Raw genomic sequence first — 20,345 nt, forward strand, 5'->3', positions numbered from 1 at the left:
AGTCTGAGTGACACCATTCTAATGTGAAAATACTTGAGAAAGTATTGAAGACATACATAAAAAGACAGTAGTTGATAGAAGAAGTTCTCAAAAGAAGAGGATGGAATTAGGTCTCATGGCCAAGGTCATGTACGTTTACCAAAGGTCACAGCTTCTTCCATTGCAACAGGAAAGCAGAGATAGAAAAAGTACATCTTTTGGTGACTTAGTGGAGGGGCAGGGCAGGAGGCTGAGGGGTCTGTTTCCTCTAAGAAGTCTGAGATAGGGTCTTGTCTGAGAGGGAAGGGAGTTTTGCTGTTATGATATTGAGGATATAGAGAAGGTTGAAAATATCTCTTTGGAAAACTCAAGAGGAAAGTGCTTTTAGCAGGTTGTCAGCTCATAAATGGTAAGTCTGGTATTGGAATTTATGTTTTGAAAGTCTAGAACCACTGTTTGTTGATTATGCCATGCTGCCAGTGAGAACTTATACAATTTTATATTTTTTACATGGAACTATGCATAACTATAGGGGGCCTATTTCTGAGAACTCGACCCTTCACTCTGATTTTTCTTAACATCAGTTTAGTTGTTCAGTCACGTCTGACTCTTTGTGACCGCATGGACTGCAGCACACCAGGCTTCCCTGTCCATCACCAACTCCCTGAGCTTGCTCAAACTCATATCTATCAAGTCAGTGATGCCATCCAACTATCTTATCCTCTGTCATCCCCTCTTCCTCCTGCCTTCAATCTTTCCCAGCATCAGGGTCTTTTCCAATGAGTCAGTTCTTCACATCAGGTGGCCAAAGGATTGGAGTTTCAGCCAGCATCAGTCCTTCCAATGAATATTCAGGGCTGATTTCCTTTAGAATTGACTGGTTTGATTTCCTAGCAGTCCAAGGGACTCTCAAGAGTCTTCTCCGACACCACATTCCAAAGCATCAATAATTCGGTGCTCACCTTTCTTTATGGTCCAACTCTCACATCCATACATGACTATTGGAAAAGCCATAGCTTTGACTAACTAGACAGACCTTTGTTGTCAAAGTAATATCTCTGCTTTTTAATATGCTGTCAAGGTTGGTCATAGTTTTTCTTTCAAGGAGCAAGCATCTTTTAATTTCAGGGCTGCAGTCACCATCTGCAGTGATTTTGGAGCCCAATAAAATAAAGTCTGTTACTGTTTCCATTTTTTCCTGATTTATTTGCCATGAAGTGATGGAATCAGATGCTATTATCTTCGTTTTTTGAATGTTGAGTTTTAAGCTAGCTTTTTCACTCTCCTCTTTCACTTTCATCAAGAGACTCTTTAGTTCGTCTTCTCTTTCTGCCATTAGGGTGGTGTCATCTGCATGTCTGAGGTTATTGATATTTCTCCGGGCAATCTTGATTCCAGCTTGTGCTTCATCCAGCCCAGCACTTCTCATGATGTACTCTGCATATAAGTTAAATAAGCAGGGTGACAAGATACAGCCTTGATATACTCCTTTCCCTATTTGGAACCAGTCTGTTGTTCCATGCCCAGTTCTAACTGTTGCTTCTTGACCTGCATACACATTTCTCTGGAGACAGGTAAGGTAGTCTGGTATTCCCATATCTTTAAGAGTTTTCCACAGTTCATTGTGATCCACACAGTCAAAAGCTTTAGCATAGTCACTGAAGCAGGAGTAGATTTTTTCTGGAATTTTCTTGCTTTTTTATATGATCCAACAGATGTTGGCAATTTGATCTCTGGTTCCTCTGCCTTTTCTAAATGCAGCTTGAACATCTGGAAATTCACAGTTCATGTACTGTTGAAGCCTGGCTTAGAGAATTTTGAGCATTACTTTGCTAGTGTGTGAGATGAATGCAATTGTGCAATAGTTTGAAAATTCTTTGGCATTTTCTTACACATCATGTATGTATTGCTAATGGAAGCTTCCCAGGTGGAGGAGTGGGAAGGAACCTGCCTGCCAATGCAGGTGATTCAAGAGATACAGGATGGATCCCTGGGTTTGGAAGATCTTCTAGAGTAGGAAATATAGTACTCTTGCCTGGAAAATTCCATGGACAGAGGAGTCTGGGGGGCTATGTCCATGGGGTCACAAACATGGACACAATTGAAAAACTCAGCACAGCAGGATGGAAGCTTGTCCAAAATGTGCTCTGTGCGCAGGGACTCCATGTGTCCCCATGTGCTATGAAGACACTGACTGGATGGGGAAACATTTCTAGATGGACTTCCCAAGCACCAAGTAAAAAGCCTACCAAGATGTGGCTCTAAGTGTGTGTAAAGAGGATAGCAGAAAACAAAACAATAGAAAAGATAAATCTTTAAGCCAATCAAGGGTCAATGAGAAAATTTTAACCCTATAAGAAGAGAACATCCAAGTGAAAACCTCAGAAAATTGTCAAGGCCTTACCACAATATTTTGCTTTTTTTCTTTATAGATTTTAGGGTTCTGAAATTGATTCCTGCATGCTTTACTATTCTCAGACCAGAGAGTGAGAAAGGGTTGGGAAATTTACTTACTTGATGAAAGTTTCTTGTTACTACCCTGTTATTTATGATCATTCCCTTTCTTCTGGCTCTATGAAGTAGTTATTTATTCACAATTTTGAGAAAGTCCAGTGTAAACTCACAGGTCAGTTATAAATCCACACAGACTGGGTGAAGAGAGTAGGCTCCCTTAGATAGATGACCTTTGGATCAAAGAAACTACAGTATAGGGAAAGCTTTATTGCTGTTTCCTAATAAGGTGTTTTAATATGTCTAGTCCTATATTATTAGATCCGCTCATGCAAGGAGATCCAACCAGTCCATTCTGAAGGAGATCAACCCTGGGATTTCTTTGGAAGGAATGATGCTAAAGCTGAAGCTCCAGTACTTTGGCCACCTCATGCGAAGAGTTGACTCATTGGAAAAGACTTTGATGCTGGGAGGGATTGGGGGCAGGAGGAGAAGGGGACGACAGAGGATGAGATGGCTGGATGGCATCACAGACTCGATGGATGCGACTCTGAGTGAACTCCGGGAGTTGGTGATGGACAGGGGGGCCTGGCGTGCTGCGATTCATGGGGTCACAAAGAGTCAGACACGACTGAGTGATTGAACTGAACTGAACTGATGGTTATGGCTAAGAAGAGCATTTGTTCTTATAAACTGGTTGGGTTCTTCTAATATGTATCAACAGAACAGAAACATCAGAGGAAGTTTGAGCAAGTTGGAATTAGAATAGATAGTAAAATTTAATTTTTTTGGGGGGGAGGGGTGGTCTATGAATGACAGAGCATTTCACCAAGTCAGTATTTATCAGTGTACATAAACTTGGATATTTAAGATGGCCCAATTATGTGCTACATTCATATTTTACATGCAGCACACATTTCATAGTGTCATGAAAATTAAATCTGACTACTACAAACATTGGCAGCAAGCCAAGTCATGTAAAATGAGGGTATAGCATCACTCACTCAGATGTCTACCCCATTGTAATCATCTCTGGTTCGAAGCAGCAGAAGGCCGCATTTCTTCCAATAATAATTTGATAACTTAGATAGTGTTTCAGACATGAGGGTTTGACCTTTCCTCAGGCTGGAGGTTAATGTTTTCCTTCATTCAGGGTTGCCTCACTTAGGTAATGCTCTCTTTGGAGACTGTGGTGACATGATTAGCTGTAGATTTGGAGACTGTGGTGATGTGATTAGCTGTGGGAATGGGGCATGCCAAGTTTCCTTTCAAGGACCTACCACACATCGTGGAGGAGCCACTCCAGTTCAGACTGTGAACCACAGAAGCTCTAGAAGTCAGTGAGATGGTAATGTATTTTAAGGTGTTTTGTCTATTAGTAAAACATTTCCATATTCCACATGTGTATATATGAATTTATATATGACTGCTAAGAAGAAAAAAACAGTTAGCTAACTCATAGATTATTCTTTTCTTCATATTTTAATTCTAATGACCCAAGTGCTTTGTAAGAGATTTAGCTTTATTTGCATTTTTTAGTGTCCACAAAAAAAAAGAAAACTTGTCTTTAATCTTACTAAAAACAAGCCATGCTTTCTGTATCTTAAAGCCAGCTGAATCCACATATTCAAATGTGGACAGCTCTGTTCTAGACTTTTATGTCACAAGCCATAGGCCAAAGGGACAGTTCATGAAACATGAAATTGATCTTTTTCTTGGGAATGTTCTTAGGCATTATTTTAATCTGTGGCACATGCTCTTTTAGTTGATCTTTATTACTGTTACTAAATGTTCATTTAAAGAATTAATGATTGAAAATTATTTCTCTCCCTTAGTTGTATTTGGATATGTTAAAGAGTGGTATACTCTGGTAGTTATTTTTGCTTAAGTAAGATGCAAGTATTTTTCTTAAACTTCCTTCAAGTTAAATCATATTAAATTTTAAATTAAAAATGATCCCAAACATAAAGTATAGAGATTTATATAATGGAGTCTTGGGTACCCACTGCTGAGATTAAACAGATGATGATTTTTAATATTGGCTTCAGGAAGGAAATCTAGAATCTGAACACTATGATTAATGAGCTTGACCAATGAGTGAATACAGACTTATTTCTTTTCAATTGTTATTCCTTATTTGTTATTCTTTTTGTTACTGAACTGACCAGTTAAATTGATGTTAAATAGAAATGTGATTTCAAAAGAATTAATTCAAATGTTTCTACCATTAAGCTTGCTGGAGGATTTGGGGCGATTCATTTTAGCAGATTAAGGACATTTCCTCCTATTCCTAATGTTCTAGGTGGTCCCTTTCCCCCACTCCTCATCCCCAGGAAGAGCTGTTGAATTTGATCACATATTTTGAATTCCTCCAGAGATGGAGGTGTTACTATGAATTTTTTTTTATTAAGACTTTATCTTTCTAGAGCACTGTTAGGGTCACAGGAAGTTTGAGGGGAAGATGCATTAATTTCTCACATGCTCCCTGCCTGCTCATATCCTGCTCACATCCTGCTCACATGCATAGCCTCTTCATTAGCAATGCCCCCCACCAGAGACGTACATTTGTTAGAATTGATGAACTTATACTGACACATTGTAATCATACTTTACATTACAATTCCCTCTTGATGTTGGGCTTCCCAGGTGACAATAGTGGTAAAGAACCTGACTGCCAATGCAGGAGACATAGAGAAACAGATTTGATTCCTGGATCAGGAAGATCCTCTGGAAGAGGGCATGGCCATCACTCCCGTATTCTTGCCTGGAGAATCCCATGGACAGAGGAGCCTAGTGGGCTACAGGCCACAGAGTCGCAGAGAGTCAAATATGATTGAAGTGACTTAGTGTGTATGCACATTGTAGATTGTATGTATTTGGACAAATGTGTAGTAATGTAGTATATCTATCATTATGACGTTATACAGAGGTTTTCATTTTTCGCTTCCCTGAAAATCATCTGTGCTCTATCTATTCATTCTTCTCTTCTTCCAACCCCTGGGAAGCTCTGATATTTTTACTGTTTCCATATTCTTAGAGAATTGTCATATAGTTGAAGTTGTATTGTATGTAGCCTTTTTGGATTGGCTTCTATCACTTAGTTGCTGCTGCTGCTAAGTCGCTTCAGTCGTGTCTGACTCTGTGCGGACCCATAGACGGCAGCCCACCAGGCTCCCCCGTCCCTGGGATTCTCCAGGCAAGAACACTGGAGTGGGTTGCCATTTCCTTCTCCAATGCATGCAAGTGAAAAGTGAAAGTGAAGTCGCTCAGTCATGTCCGACCCTCAGCGACCCCATGGACTGCAGCCTACCAGGCTCCTCCGTCCATGGGATTTTCCAGGCAAGAGTACTGGAGTGGGGTGCCATTGCCTTCTCCGTCTATCACTTAGTAGTATGCATTTAATTTCCTCCATGTCTTTCCCTGGCTTGCTAACTTGTTTAACAGTGAATAATATTCCTGTGCCAACACTTATTCTGATTCTTTGGATACCCCAAAGTATATATTCTTATTCTACTCGGATTTTGAATAATTTCTCACATCGTGACTTATTATTCAGAAAAAAAAGAACCATTGGGGTATATAGGAATAGTTTGAGCTATAATATCAATTGGGTTCCTAGGATTTATTGTATGGGCTCACCACATGTTCACAGTCAGAATAGACGTCAATACACGGGCCTACTTCACATCAGCTACCATAATTATTGCTATCCCAACTGGAGTAAAAGTCTTTAGTTGACTAGCAACAATTCATGGGGGCAATATCAAATGATCTCCCACTATGATATGAGCCCTGGGCTTCATCTTCCTTTTTACAGTAGGAGGCGTGACCAGAATTGTTCTAGTCAATTCTTCCCTTGATATTGTTCTCTACGACACATACTATGTAGTCGCACATTTCCATTACGTATTATCAAGAGGGGCTGTATTTGCTATTATAGGAGGATTTGTGCTTTGATTTCCATTATTCTTAGGCTATACCCTCAACACCACATGAGCCAAAATCCACTTTGCAATCATATTTGTAGGTGTAAATATAACTTTCTTCCCACAACATTTCTTAGGACTTCTGGTATACCACGACGATACTCTGATTACCCAGATACATACACAATATGAAACACCATTTCATCCATAGGCTCATTCATCTCCCTAACAGCACTTATACTAATAATTTTCATTATCTGAGAAGCATTCGCATCTAAACGAGAAGTCCTGACTGTAGATTTAACCACAACAAATTTAGAGTGATTAAACGGATGCTCTCCACCATTACATACATTTGAAGAACCTACATATGTCAACCTAAAATAAGAAAGGAAGGAATCAAACCCCTTATTATTGGTTTCAAGCCAACATCATAGCCACTATGTCTTTCTCAATTAATGAGATGTTAGTAGAACATTATATAACTTTGTTGAAGTTAAGTTATAGGAGAAAGCCCTGTACATCTCATATGGCATACCCCATACAACTAGGCTTTCAAGACGCAACATCACCCATTATAGAAGAATTATTGCATTTTCATGACCACACACTAATAATCGTCTTTTTAATTAGCTCGCTAGTACTTTACATTATTTCACTAATATTAGCAACAAAGCTAACCCATACTAGCACAATAGATGCACAAGAGGTGGAAACAATTTGAACTATTCTGGCAGCCATAATTTTAATTTTAATTTCCCTTCCATCTCTATGAATTCTATATATAATAGAAGAGATTAATAATCCATCCCTTACAGTAAAAACTATAGGACATCAATGATACTGAAGTTATGAGTACACAGACTATGAAGACTTAAGCTTCGATTCCTATATAATTCCAACATCAGAATTAAAGCCAGGGGAACTACAACTACTAGAAGTAGATAACTGAGTTGTGTTACCTATAGAGATAACAATTCAAATATTAATTTCCTCTGAAGAAGTATTGGACTCATGAGCTGTGCCTTCCTTAGGACTAAAAACAGATGCAATCCCAGGTTGTCTAAATCAAATAACCCTCATATCAACCTGACCAAGCTTATATTATGGTCAATGTTCAGAGATCTGCAGATCGAATCATACTTTCATGCCCATTGTTCTTGAACTAGGCCCACTAAAATACTTTGAAAAATGATCTGCATCAATACTATAAAATCGTTAAGCTATATCAGCGCTAACCTTTTAAGTTAGAGATTGAGAGCATAATACTCTCCTTGGTGATATGCCACAACTAGACACATCAACATGGCTCACAATAATCCTATCAATATTCCTAGTTCTTTTTATTATTATTCAACTAAAAATTTCAAAACACAACTTTTACTATAATCCAGAATCAACATTGATGCTAAAGCTGAAACTCCAGTACTTTGGCCACCTCATGTGAAGAGTTGACTCATTGGAAAAGACCCTGATGCTGGGAGGGATTGGGGGGGCAGGAGGAGAAGGGGACGACAGAGGATGAGATGGCTGGATGGCATCATCGACTCGATGGACGTGAGTTTGAGTGAACTCTGGGAGTTGGTGATGGACAGGGAGGCCTGGCGTGCTGCGATTCATGGGGTCACAAAGAGTCGGACATGACTGAGCGACTGAAATGAACTGAATATTCCATTTGGATGTACCACAGTTGTTTTATCCATTCACCTTCTGAAGGACATCTTGGCTTCTTCCATGTTTTGCCATATATCAGTAAAGCTGATATAAACATTGGTGTGCAGATTTTCATATGGATGTAAGTTTTCAGCTTTGGGAAAATGCCAAGAAGCATGTTTGCTTGATTGTATGGTAAAAGCAGGCTTAGTTTAACAAGAAACCGCCAAACTGTCTTCCAAAATGGATGTACCATTTTGCATTCCTACCAGCAGAGAATGAGAGTTTCTATTGCTCCATATTTGTTGTTGACAGAATTCTGAATTTTGTCCCATCTAGTAGGTGTGTAAGTAGTATCCAGAAGACTTTAAGGACCTCATTGCTAGTCTAGTTGGTGTTTGGGCTTGAATTATCTTTCAATCATGAAACTATTTCGCTATACCTTTACCATATAACCTGAATGCCTTTTACTGAAATTCTTAATCTTCAGTGAAATGTTAAACTGATTTCTGTCACTCTTCAGTATCAGAACAGACATTTTTGCATTTGAATCTTTACATATTTAATCTGGTTGAAACCTAGAACATTCTCATCACTTTTAAATCAGCATTAGCCCCAGGGAAGTAACTTAGCAAAGTAAAATAAAATGAAATAAATAAGTAAAAAGTGTAACTACATGAGATACGTGGGTGGCAAAAAGAGCAGTATTTATATGCAAAGTAGTGCCTTTCAAAATTGATTTAGCAGCAAACTTTATCTTTAAACAAAATGTAACCAGAATGCCAATGTGAAAAAGAAATAAAACATAGCATCTTGTGTTGATAGCTTCAGGGTGGGCAGGGTACAGTGGAGACTTGGGTTTGTTCCTAAGAGGCAGTCTCCCAATTTTTAGTATTCTTGGCTCCGAGATGTCCCTCAGACTTCTAGGGATATCATAAATATTGTACATAAAGCATTAATCTAAGATAATAACACATACTTTGACAAACAGTATAGATTTCATATTTCCAAATAGGTGTTACTTGAAAAACATATCTTAGAAACTTATACATTTCTTTCAGTACATTTTTTACAATTGAAAGCAATACAATCAAAAATGTAAGAAGAGAAAACTTAATGTTCTGTTTATACTAATAATAAATATTAATAATTAGATTTCTCTCTCTGTGTGTGTGTGTGTGTGTGTCCTTAGTTGTGTCCAACTCTTTGCAACCCCATGGACTTTAGCCTGCCAGGCACCTCTGTCCATGGGATTTTACAGGCAAGAATACTGGAGTGGATTGTCATTTCCTCCTCCAGGGGATCTTCCCGACCCAGGGACTGAACCTGCCTCTCCTGTATCACCTGTATTGGTAGTTGGATTCTTTACTACTGAGCCACCTGGGAAGCCTCACTTGGACTGATGTACCTCCATAAATAAATCACCATAGAAGGTTATATTTCTGTTCCAGTCATAGTAATGTTGCTCAAAGAATATCAGAATTACTCATTGAGTCCATGTATGAACCACTATTGAGAGCAAATATCAATTAATTAAGGTAATAACTTGTTTTGAGTACAAATAGAATTATCTTAACTAGCTATATCTTTGATTTTTTGCAAAAATCATAGCCAACATCAGAAGGCTGAAGTTTTGCCACCATTACAACTATTCAAAGCAAAAGGAATTGCAAATGCCAAATGTAGTTCTAAAAGAAAAGTTCCTAATATGATATGACTCTGAACAATCACAGCACCATTAGAATGAATGTATAACCTCCTTTATGGTGATTGCCTTAAAGAATTCTCTTTCTGTGCCCGAGCTGTGCTTGTTCAAGAAAGGTGACACCTGGTAGAGCCCAAATAGAATATAGTGCATAGAAGGTAGAGAGCAAGTGAGAAGAAGAGGATTTCTTGATTCAGTGAAGCTGCTGAATCTTGTTAAAACCTGAAGGGCAAAAAAAGTCAAGCATGGCCACTGGGACTTAGTGGCTAAGACTGAGAAATAAAGTCAGTGTATGGATTTAAGTGGAGAAAGGACTCTGAGGGACAGGAGCAAAAGAGAGCCAATGAACAATTTTTATAAATCATGATTTGTAAGTCACTGAAAGGAAGTTCAATGAAAGGCTAAGAGTATGGTTGACATAAGAAGGTAGCTTTGGTACAGTAGAAATTGTTCCAGATTTAAGTTAGAAGTCATGGTTCCTTTCTATCCTCTATCACATTTCAAAGGTATGACCTTGCAAAGTCACTTGACCCCATCTGTGTTCACATATTATTATGCCCATATCTTTGTCACAGCCCTTATAACATAATAAACTACTTATGCATTTGCCTTTCTCTTTAAACTCTGAGTATTTCAAGACAGCTTTCTTAACTTCCTCATCTTTGCATTTCCTGGTGCCTGGAAGAGAGACTGACACAAAGCAGGTGATCAGTCAGGGCTTGTTGAAATAAAATGCATTGTTGTGAAAATTGAAATGACAACAACTCTTGGTGAAATGTAGAGGACTACAGAGTTCTAGATCATTTTTTATTAAAAATAAAAATCACAACTGATTTGTAGCAAAGGAAATGAAGAATTCTGTGAAAGACATGACTCCACTTTAAATATATTTTAATCCTTTCAAGTTCAAGGGGGTTGGGTAAGTAAGGTTTTCTGATGTGTGAGTATAGGTGGACTTTGGCATTAATTCTAAATGATAGATGTAGTTGCAGTTGACTAGACTCTTCATGGATCACGTTTTGTTGTGTCCTTTGTGTGGCACCAGGTTGCCATCTGGGAGCTTGTGTTTCATCATTTGTCAAGCATTCTTCAGTGCGGTAATCTCTACCCAGGCAGAAATAAGCTCCACCGCTGCCCGAGCTGGCTTGGAGATGTGCCCATGATGGCAGCCTTTTCTAGGAAACACAAGAAATGTTTCACAAAGCTACAGATCTTGAGGATAATAATTTTGACTGATGGTAGGTCTCCTGAACTCAGACTTTGCGTTTCTACGGGGATGACTCTGGTGCAGATGAGACGAATGTTAAACAAAACATTAACAACCATTTGACAACCCTCCAACTCTTGAATTTAATTGCCAGCCAGATTTCCAGGAAGGATGCCGAGCTGTAGAGTTCAGTATCTTATCAGGTTAGGCCATCTCATTTGATAAGTCCCTCCCCATTTATTATTCTCTCATTCTATCCTTGAAAAGCAGTTGTTCCCAAGGATAACTCCAGCTGATTATCCAGAGGTGTCAGACATGATTAATACCTTACCTTACATCATACATCATCTTTTTTCTCCTCCTGGGGCCCTGAGAGCAATGTCCTTTTCTGCTCCTTGCTGCCACAACAAATAAGTTCCCCTGTATTGTATTTACAGAGAGACATATTTCCTGATGTCTGTGCTCTGCACAGGTTAGCAGATTGGATGGCAGTAGTTAGGGTTGTCATAAATTCAATGCTGGCATGATGTGTCTAGGGTCTTGCCAGAGGTCAGACTCATGGAACTGCCATAAATGGCTGTTGGAGAAATGACAACCAGAAGGAGTATTAAGGTTCTTCTCACTCCTCCCACCCCAATTGCAGCAAGTAACAAAAGGGCATCCAGAAAGTCTGAACATCACTCTGTGAGCTGAGCACTGTCATCATAACCCATGTGTGGTGTGCATGCTGAGTTAGAAGCCTTGTGGTGTCATAGAAGAGCATGCATTTGCATTGAGCATCAGAAGACCCAAGAACTGCCTCTCCCTCCTTTAGGTTTACACTGTGTCAGACAAGGAAACTCTGTAAGCTTCAGTTTTTTTTTCACCTGTAAATGGGATTAATAATCCATAATTTATCATGCATGAGGATTAAGCTTCATATTATACATGAAAGTGCTTTGTAACCTGTCAAGTGTTATAGAGATATGAGGAATTAGTGTCTTTTTCTCTCTGCTGAAAATTAAAAAGAAAAAAAAATATTTAGACAGTGCTGGATCTTAATTGTGGCATATGGGGTCTTTTAGTTGCAGCATGTAGATTCCATGACTGGGGGTCCATCTGGGTACACTGAATGTAAAGTTCCAGGGATGTCCCAGTGGTGGAAACTGAGGTACTGCTTTCTTCTTGGCTTCCACATAGAAGTGTGCAGGTTTACCTAACTGCTTCTGCTGTCTTCCCACTTGTCTAGCTTTGTTTGGCTGCATTTCCCTTACATCTGGTTTTGGAATGACCCCCAGCTGTGGATGGATACCTCCCTACTGCTGTGTTTGGCTTCCCTGTGTGCCCTGAGCCCCAGCTCTCTGCTTGTCCTGCCCTCTAGTGTGTTCTTGGCCTCCATCCTGTGTCCCCTCATCCCAGCCACTGCTCTCTTTCCTTTCTCTCAGGGTCTATAATTCCACCTGACACAGTGTTTCAAAGGCTTTGTCAGGATGTTATAAACAGGATTCACAATATGCTTAATCTTTGATCCAAGTGGAATCTGATTTTGTGTGTGGAGAGGTTAGGAAGCTAGATTTTTGTCTTCTAGATACGATTCTGTAAGTAAGCATTCTTGGATTGGAAAGGACATACAATAATTAAAAGCTCAATAGCTTGAAATGGGCCAGCAAGGAAAAAGAGTGAAAAAACAAAAACCTCTTAAAGGCTTCATGTTAGTGTATGTGCTTATGGTTAGTTTTCATTTTGATATAATCATAGGGCAGCATAAATTTAATTATGACTTGTGGAAATAGAATAATACCATTGGAAAAATTTTAAAGAATCTTAGAATTTCAGTATGAACCAGAGAGAGTATGGGAGGGATAAATAGAAATGTGAATGAAGGACAATCACTTTATAGTATTCTGATGGTAATTTAAAATTAAAAAAAAATGTGAGTGAGCAGGAAAAGAAAGATACAGAGGAACTGGAAACTGATAAAAGTGAAATAAGATGACAGATATGCTTCTGGGCAATTATAGAGTATACGCATATGATTTCAATTGAATGAAAAAAAGTGAAATAGAATGAGACTCATATACGTGTGTTCATGGCAACTCTGGGCACAGATCAGCTCATCCTTTATGTGGTTTTGCCTCAGGTCCATCTAAACCTTCAAAGATTCTAAAGTGTCCAAGTGGAGGCCCATATACCATAGGTCTATATAAGTAATTTAAAGTTTTATATCAGACTCATAAATTGATGAGTAAAATGTTTTTATATCAATCTCTCTTCTACTTTGGCACACGTACTTTCATAACACCCTAGAAGACCAACTTTGAATTGAGAATTCTTGGACTTGTGTGCACAACACAGCGCTGTGACAGAGAAACAGCCCTGTACACACCAGCCCTTCTTCACTCCCCATCTTGCCTTGTCCTGCTCTGCAGAGGGGTTTCCACACATGTGTGGACACTCCGTCCTGCATGGCCAAGCTTTATCCACATCTCCAGAAAATAGCCATCCCTGTTCCACAGCTTGGCCCCAAGGATGTATGTGTTTGCTTCCCTCATGCTGCAAGACAGATGAGGGAAAGTCTGGAGCAGTTGGAAATTGCTTGGCTGGGAGATACTGGGTTAATGGTCTTGAAGGGGGCAGGGCAGAGATTCTGGGTGGGCATGTGCCCATAACTATAGGAGGCATTCCAGAATGAGCTCTCGAATGTGTGAGTCCCAGGCCAGGGGCCTGTGTCATGCTCTGAGTGCTGGACTCCATGTGCAAAGACTTAAAATGTCTTCTTTTATTTTTTATGAGAACTTAACAAATGATTTAAAGAGGATTTTGGCCTTCCTCCCCATTCCCCAGAACAGAATGGCTAAAGTCCCAAATGGGGACATGGGAGATGTAATTCCATCATTGGCTCAGAGAACACATCAGCTGGCTTTTCTATCTGTGCTTTCCTTCATTGGCAAAATGGAAGTAGTCCCCTCTCCCAGGGACATTTTAAAAAGATAAAATGTTGAGTTTCAAGAGTCTAAAGGAGTATATACCCCAAGTTGATGAATGAGAGGGAATAACATGAATATCTTTCCACTCCCAGAAAGGTGAGTTCCAGGACCACCTGCCCCTGCGTCGAGGAATTCCACAGATCTCTCAGCAGGAACCCCAGTTACTCTTTAGAGTCAAGATGCTAGTGCCAACTGTCACATTCTTCCTCCCGTGACTTAAGCACTGAGGGCTTATTCTTCCCCAGTGCACTTTCAATCTTACTGGTTTTCCATTCAGGAGCACCCCAGCTGGCCAGGTGGCTTTGCATGGGGCTGCAGAGAATGCTGCCAGCTGCCAGACTTCTCTTAAGTGCAAAGGCAAGGGCAAACAGGGCTTCAGAAACAGGTCAGGAACATCTGACTTGGGCCGTAGTCATCACCTCTCCTTAATGGTAGAGAAGAGCATGTCCCTTTCTTGGCATGGAGGGTGGGGGGGGGGGGGGTTGTGGGGAAAGAGGAGAATCACAGATGTGAAAGTGATGAGAGGAGAAAAGGATCGGATTCATCTGGGAGGCTGAGCCAAGTTTTCCTTCCTTATTTGATCCTCCGGAGCTTATCCCTTCCCTGCAAATAAGCACCTTGAGGCAATTAAAAATGCTGAGCTCTTCAGTGCTATCATACTGATTCGGTCTTTATAGGAGGAAATTACTTCTGAGACAACAGTCAACAGCCTGTCCTTCGAGGTGGCTCGGGGAATACAAACCTCACAAGCGTTTAAAGCCTTTCTGCTGACTAACTGCCTCTGAATGGAAGGCTTTGCCCATTGTCTTCGCTTTCTGAAAATGCCAAAAATAATTGGGACCACAACAGGATTAAACTGTATAGTCAAAGTCACTCCTTTTGCCAGAGGTGGAAATACAAATGAATACTTTAAAGTGCGAACATTTTCTCCTCCTGAGGGTTACATTTAAAGAGCATCTTTCAAATAACTGTGTATTTCCCTCAAATCACTGAAACAAAAGGTAAATCCAAACAGGCCAACAGCTACCAAGAGGGGACAATTTTCCCCTCAGCTGAGGCACTATTTGCCGAATTGCAGCCTAGGAGTGATTTTTATGGCCAAGTTATAAATGGCTGCAAATCAGGAGGTTTTGATGGAAATGCAGACTGACTTTTAGCTGTATTGATGCTTGTGATTGCTGCTGTGAAAAAAAATGTCCTCCTTCCGCCATCCAACTCCCCAAGCTCTTTAATTCTTGTAAATAATGTGCTTGCCTTGAATCTCACACTGAAGCTGGTCAGTGAAGCAGCCAGGGGGATATGATTAAGGAATAAAAATTCCCATTCTGGGTCAAGAAACACGACCGTGGGTTTGATTTCTGATCAGTCAACTGGTGCGTGTGCGTGTGTGCACACACGCACACACACCCACACCCCTTTAATGACACATTTATTAATGATCAAAGGTGATAATGGTTAATTGCTTTCCCTTCTTCTGATCCCCCAATTTAGGAAAACTGAGAATAGGAACAAGGCTGTTTCTGACCTCTATACCTGTGCAACCTCTTGGCAAAATGTCTTGATGTGAAAATAGCAGCACCTTTCAGCCCCCAAGTGATTTTTTTTCATTTTACGGTATCAGTGATGAGAGACACTTGGTGTTGATAAATATTCTGGCACCAGGTACAGACTCAGAAATTTTGTCTCTTAGTCAAGTATTTGATTGCTGTGAGTTAAGCATAGATATTCATCGCTACCTTTGAGGGACATAATTCTAACCTCCTTCCCAGAAACCAAGGTCTCTTTCTTTAGAGAACTTATAAAAAATTGAGGCTTTTGTCATCACTTTCAAGTGCAGATTGCTCTCAAAGCTCAGTCCACACACATTTATCACTCTTCACCCCCCGCTCCCAAATAAAGCATATGTTCCAATCTATTAAGTTCTTTGCACATCCGAACCACCAAAAAGAGGTCAAATCATATAGTTTGACACATTTTCTACTTTGTCACTTACCATCAAGATTTTGTAGATAGAAAAAAAGGTTGACAACTGCCCTTGAAAATATGAGAATATGGAGATTTTTTTGTTGTTGCCTTGACAGGTTTCTCCCCCACCCCCATATCCCCGCTTTTCAGTCTGACAAATCAGGCAGTCTCTGTAAAGTTCAGTTAGACGACTTTTCATAAACTTCATTTTTAACACATTTTCCTCCTCTTTGTATTTTCATAATATATGCAAAATGCCAGGCTCCTCAAAAGAACTTTACAGGTCATTTTCCTGCCATAATAGTCGAATCAGCAGCAAATGCACTTCATGGTTTAAATGCAGTGACAGAAGTAGTCTGAGAGCAGAAATATGTACTGGGTAGTAACTTCCACAAAAGCCTTGAGATTTTCACATGAGCAGAGATTATGACTTTGGAAATCACTTTTTTTTTGAAGATCAGCTCTGTGTAAATATGGACGAAGAGCATTTATTGGTTCTGTACTGTCAAGTGCCCTTGACCTAGTGACATTATTGATTTTCAACCATTGTCTTTATGTGTATTGGTCCAAGAGGACAGAACCATAATAGCTGCCTCCCTTGACAATTAATTTTGATCTGCTTGATGTGATGAGCCTTACAGATACCCTTGAAAAAATGACTTCCAGGTCAATGTGTGCATGTAGGTATACACTCTTGTATTTTTTCAAACCGAACGTTAGGTCACCTGGTCTGATGAAAGATTTTCCTTCTTATTGCTGAGTCTCTTGATAGGAAGAGTTGCACCAAGCAGTATAATTATTTTTAGTTATTAACAGAAAGATATCTCTATTGAAAAGGATAAAATTAAGTGAAACTGCAGTAGTTGTGCAAAATTATAAACACATACTGTCTCATTAGTAGTGAAATGAACAATTAAAATCTCTTTCAATATTGAAAATGTCCATGTAGTTTTTTTAAAATAAATCACCAAACTATAAATATAATATAAATTTCTTCACATAGTTTTGTTGTTTTTTAAGGATTAGTATGTAAAGAGGTTACTGGATGAGTGTCTTAGTCAGTTCAGGTGGTATAATAATACCATCGACTGGGGCATTTAAACACTAGGGGTTTATTTCTCACAATTCTTGATGCTAGAAAGTTTGAGATCAAGATGCCAGCATGGTTGCATTCTGATGAAGGAATCTCTTCCTAATTAATGTATGGTAGTCTCTTCACATGGCAGAGAGAGGGAGGCTCTCGGTACTTTCCCTTCTTATAAGGGAACTAATCCCATTCATGAGAGCATCACCCTCGTGACCTAACTATCTCCCAAATATTCTCCTCCAAATACCATCACATTGGCATTGTTGGGGATTAGGGCTTCAGCATATGAATTTGTGGGGCAGGGTTAGGGGTCACAAATATTCAATCCATAACAATGAGTAAAAAGATTCCCATTATTGAATCTCCTTGGGAAAATGTGAGTGATTTGGGCTAAGAAAATTTAGGAACTCCTTACTTCATTGATCTTTCATTACTATTTTTTTTTGTTTTGTTTTAAACTGCCATTATTTAACAGGCAAAAATAAAAATAGCAATTACCTATTATTGGATGAAATACTCATTTCATCCCAGGGAATAAATGAAGATTAATTACTGTAACTATTTTGTGTTTCTTGGATCAAAGTAACATATCAACAAGTATGCATTTTTTAGTGTGCAATTTTCTTGTTATATTAATGTGCTTTGGTTGTTTTGCGATACTCAATAGTAGTATTTTAATTACCCCCAAAGGTCTCCTTCTAAATACAAAAAGCATTATAGGTACCTGTGAAATTTTGTTATTTGTGGCAGTCAAAATAAGAAAACAATTGTCATTTTAGGTTTTGAACCTTCCATCAATGCATCTTCAATTTTCTTTCTATTCCACTTTTTTCCATTTAATTTTGGAAAAGTAATAATAAATAAATGTAAAATATAGAAAAGCTTAGAGAACAGTAACAAGCATTTTATATCAGGTTGTATTACTGTGTAACATATCAAGTCAAAATTTGATTGCTTACATTTATTATTTCTAAGAAGTACAGGGATTACATGGGATGTTCATGCATGTATGGTGTTAAAAGATAAACTGAGGCACTTTAAGAGCATATTTTAACAAAATTGATTTGAACTGGGCAGCATGCAATCTAGCAGATAGAAAGGAACTCTGAGGGGCTGAATAAAATGAAAGACCTTAAATAGCAGAAGAGAGCAGGAACAAGGAAGTTCTACAAGACAAAAAAGCAAGTTGGTTATTATAAGTTTAGTGGCTTTTAGGAGATGGCAGAGGTCAATCAGGTCACTTACATAACTAGTGCTCATCAGGTATTACCTGATTGACTGATTTCCCATTCCATTTCTGGGAGAACCGAAACTGTAATTAAGTCTTGGTTTGATGGCATGGAACTTAGCATAAGAAACTCTTTTGGATCTGTGGTCCTGTTTTCACAGTGGTCAGCTGGTTTATCAGCTTGATAAGGGGCAAGGATCGGCTGGTTTATAATGGCCACAGCTGGGCTGACTCACCTAGGCTTTCTGTGTCCTGTCATCCCCTAATAAGCTAGTTCAGGATTGTTCTTGTGATTGAATGCAGGCATCTGAAAGAAGGCAGAAGTGTGCAAGGTCTCCTAAAACCATGTCTCAAAACTAGCACATTAAACCCATTGCTTCATATTAAACAAACCAAGTTACAAGGCCAGCCCAGTTCAAGGACTGGAGAAACAGACTCTGCCTCTTGATGGGAGGGGTATTAAATGGTAGTTTAAAAGGTATGAATGTAGGGAGACCTTTAATTGGGTCTGTCAATGCAATTAACCCACCAGCTACATTATTCCAGATCTCCTCAGACTGATACTTATTAATATGCATCACTAAAATTCTTAACTTTCAACTAAAATATTAAGATATTAAAGATTAATGTGAAAAAACTTGGGTTATTTTGCAGGTTCTGTTCATTTCCTCCACTGGCTCAATCACTATCAAGAATTTGGTGTGTGCCCAGTTCATCTTTAAAGGTACCTTGTTTATGCAGGTACACAAAACACACACATATAGCCACCTCCTCCTTGGCACACACATATACTGATGGTTTTAAAATATATGCAATATTTTTATATTTCTCCTATCAGGATACAATGGGAAGGAGGTCCAAGAGGGAGGGGATATATGTATACATATAGCTGATTCACTTCACTGTACAGCAGAAAGTAACACAACATTGTAAAGCAACTATACTCAAACAAAAAAAAGATGTAATGTTTTGTCTTTTTTTTTTTTTTTTAACTGGGTTATTCTCAGTGGCTCAGTGGTAGAGAATCCACCTGCAATGCAGGAGACTTGCAGGCAATGCAGGTTTGATCCCTGGGTCAGGAAGATCCCCTGGAGTAGGAAATGGCAACCCACCCATTCCAGTATTCTTGTCTGGAGAATCTCATGCATAGAGGAGCCTGGTGAGCTGCAGTTCATGGGGTCACAAAGAGTCGGACATGACTGAGTGACTAAACAACAGCAACACAACAGCAAAATGTTTCATACTCCTTACATTTGAATAAAGGCTGGCTGTATTCACTGCTGACAATTAGAATAGAGTGGAAGGGACAATGCATGACTTCAACGTCAAGCAAGGTCATCAAAAATTATGCAGTTTCCACCTGACTTTCTCCGTTATGGGACGAGAGCTCTGAGTTGATGGGTAAGAAGTTCAGCTAAAGAATAATGACTACCCAAATACGCCCATGTTTTTTTTTTTTTTTCACCAGATCTTGTGAATTTTATGGTACATGGGTAAAGAGATTTGGCAGATGTGATTATCCTTGATAATCTGGGTGGGCTCAGTGTAATCAAAGAGGTCCTCATAAGTGAGAGGCAGCAGAAGTCAGAGGAAGAAGGAGGAAATGTGATGATGAATATCAGATTGGAGTAACATGAGGGGGTGTTATGAGCCAGGAAGTGTAGGTGGCCTTCAGAAGCTAGAAAAGGCAAGAAAATGGGTCCTTCCCCAGAGCCTCCAGGAGGACTCATCCTTGCCATTACTCTAAGTGAAGCATGTTGTGACTTATGACCTGGGTCAGACTTAGGGAATTCAGAACTCTAAGATAATAAATTGTGTTGCTCAACTCCCTCCTTCACACCTTCCCCACCCTCCCTCCAAAAAAAAAAAAAAAGCTGAAGGTACCAGGCTGAGTTGGAGAGCTCACATCTATAGACCACATAGAGGTAGAGATGTCCCCAAGCAGCCCCAGCTCTTCCACCACCAGGTGGCAGACAGGTGAGTGACTGAGTCTTGAGGTGATTGGCGCCTCCAGCCTTTGAGCCTCCCAGCTGATGCTGCTGCTACTGCTGCTTCTGAGTCACTTCAGTCATGTCCGACTCTGTGTGACCCCATAGACGGCAGCCCACCAGGCTCCCCTGTCCCTGAGATTCTCCAGGCAAGAACACTGGAGTGGATTGCCATTTCCCTCTCCAATAC

Source organism: Oryx dammah, unplaced genomic scaffold (genome assembly GCF_014754425.2).
Source record: "Oryx dammah isolate SB20612 unplaced genomic scaffold, SCBI_Odam_1.1 HiC_scaffold_1, whole genome shotgun sequence".
Classification (NCBI taxonomy): domain Eukaryota; kingdom Metazoa; phylum Chordata; class Mammalia; order Artiodactyla; family Bovidae; genus Oryx; species Oryx dammah.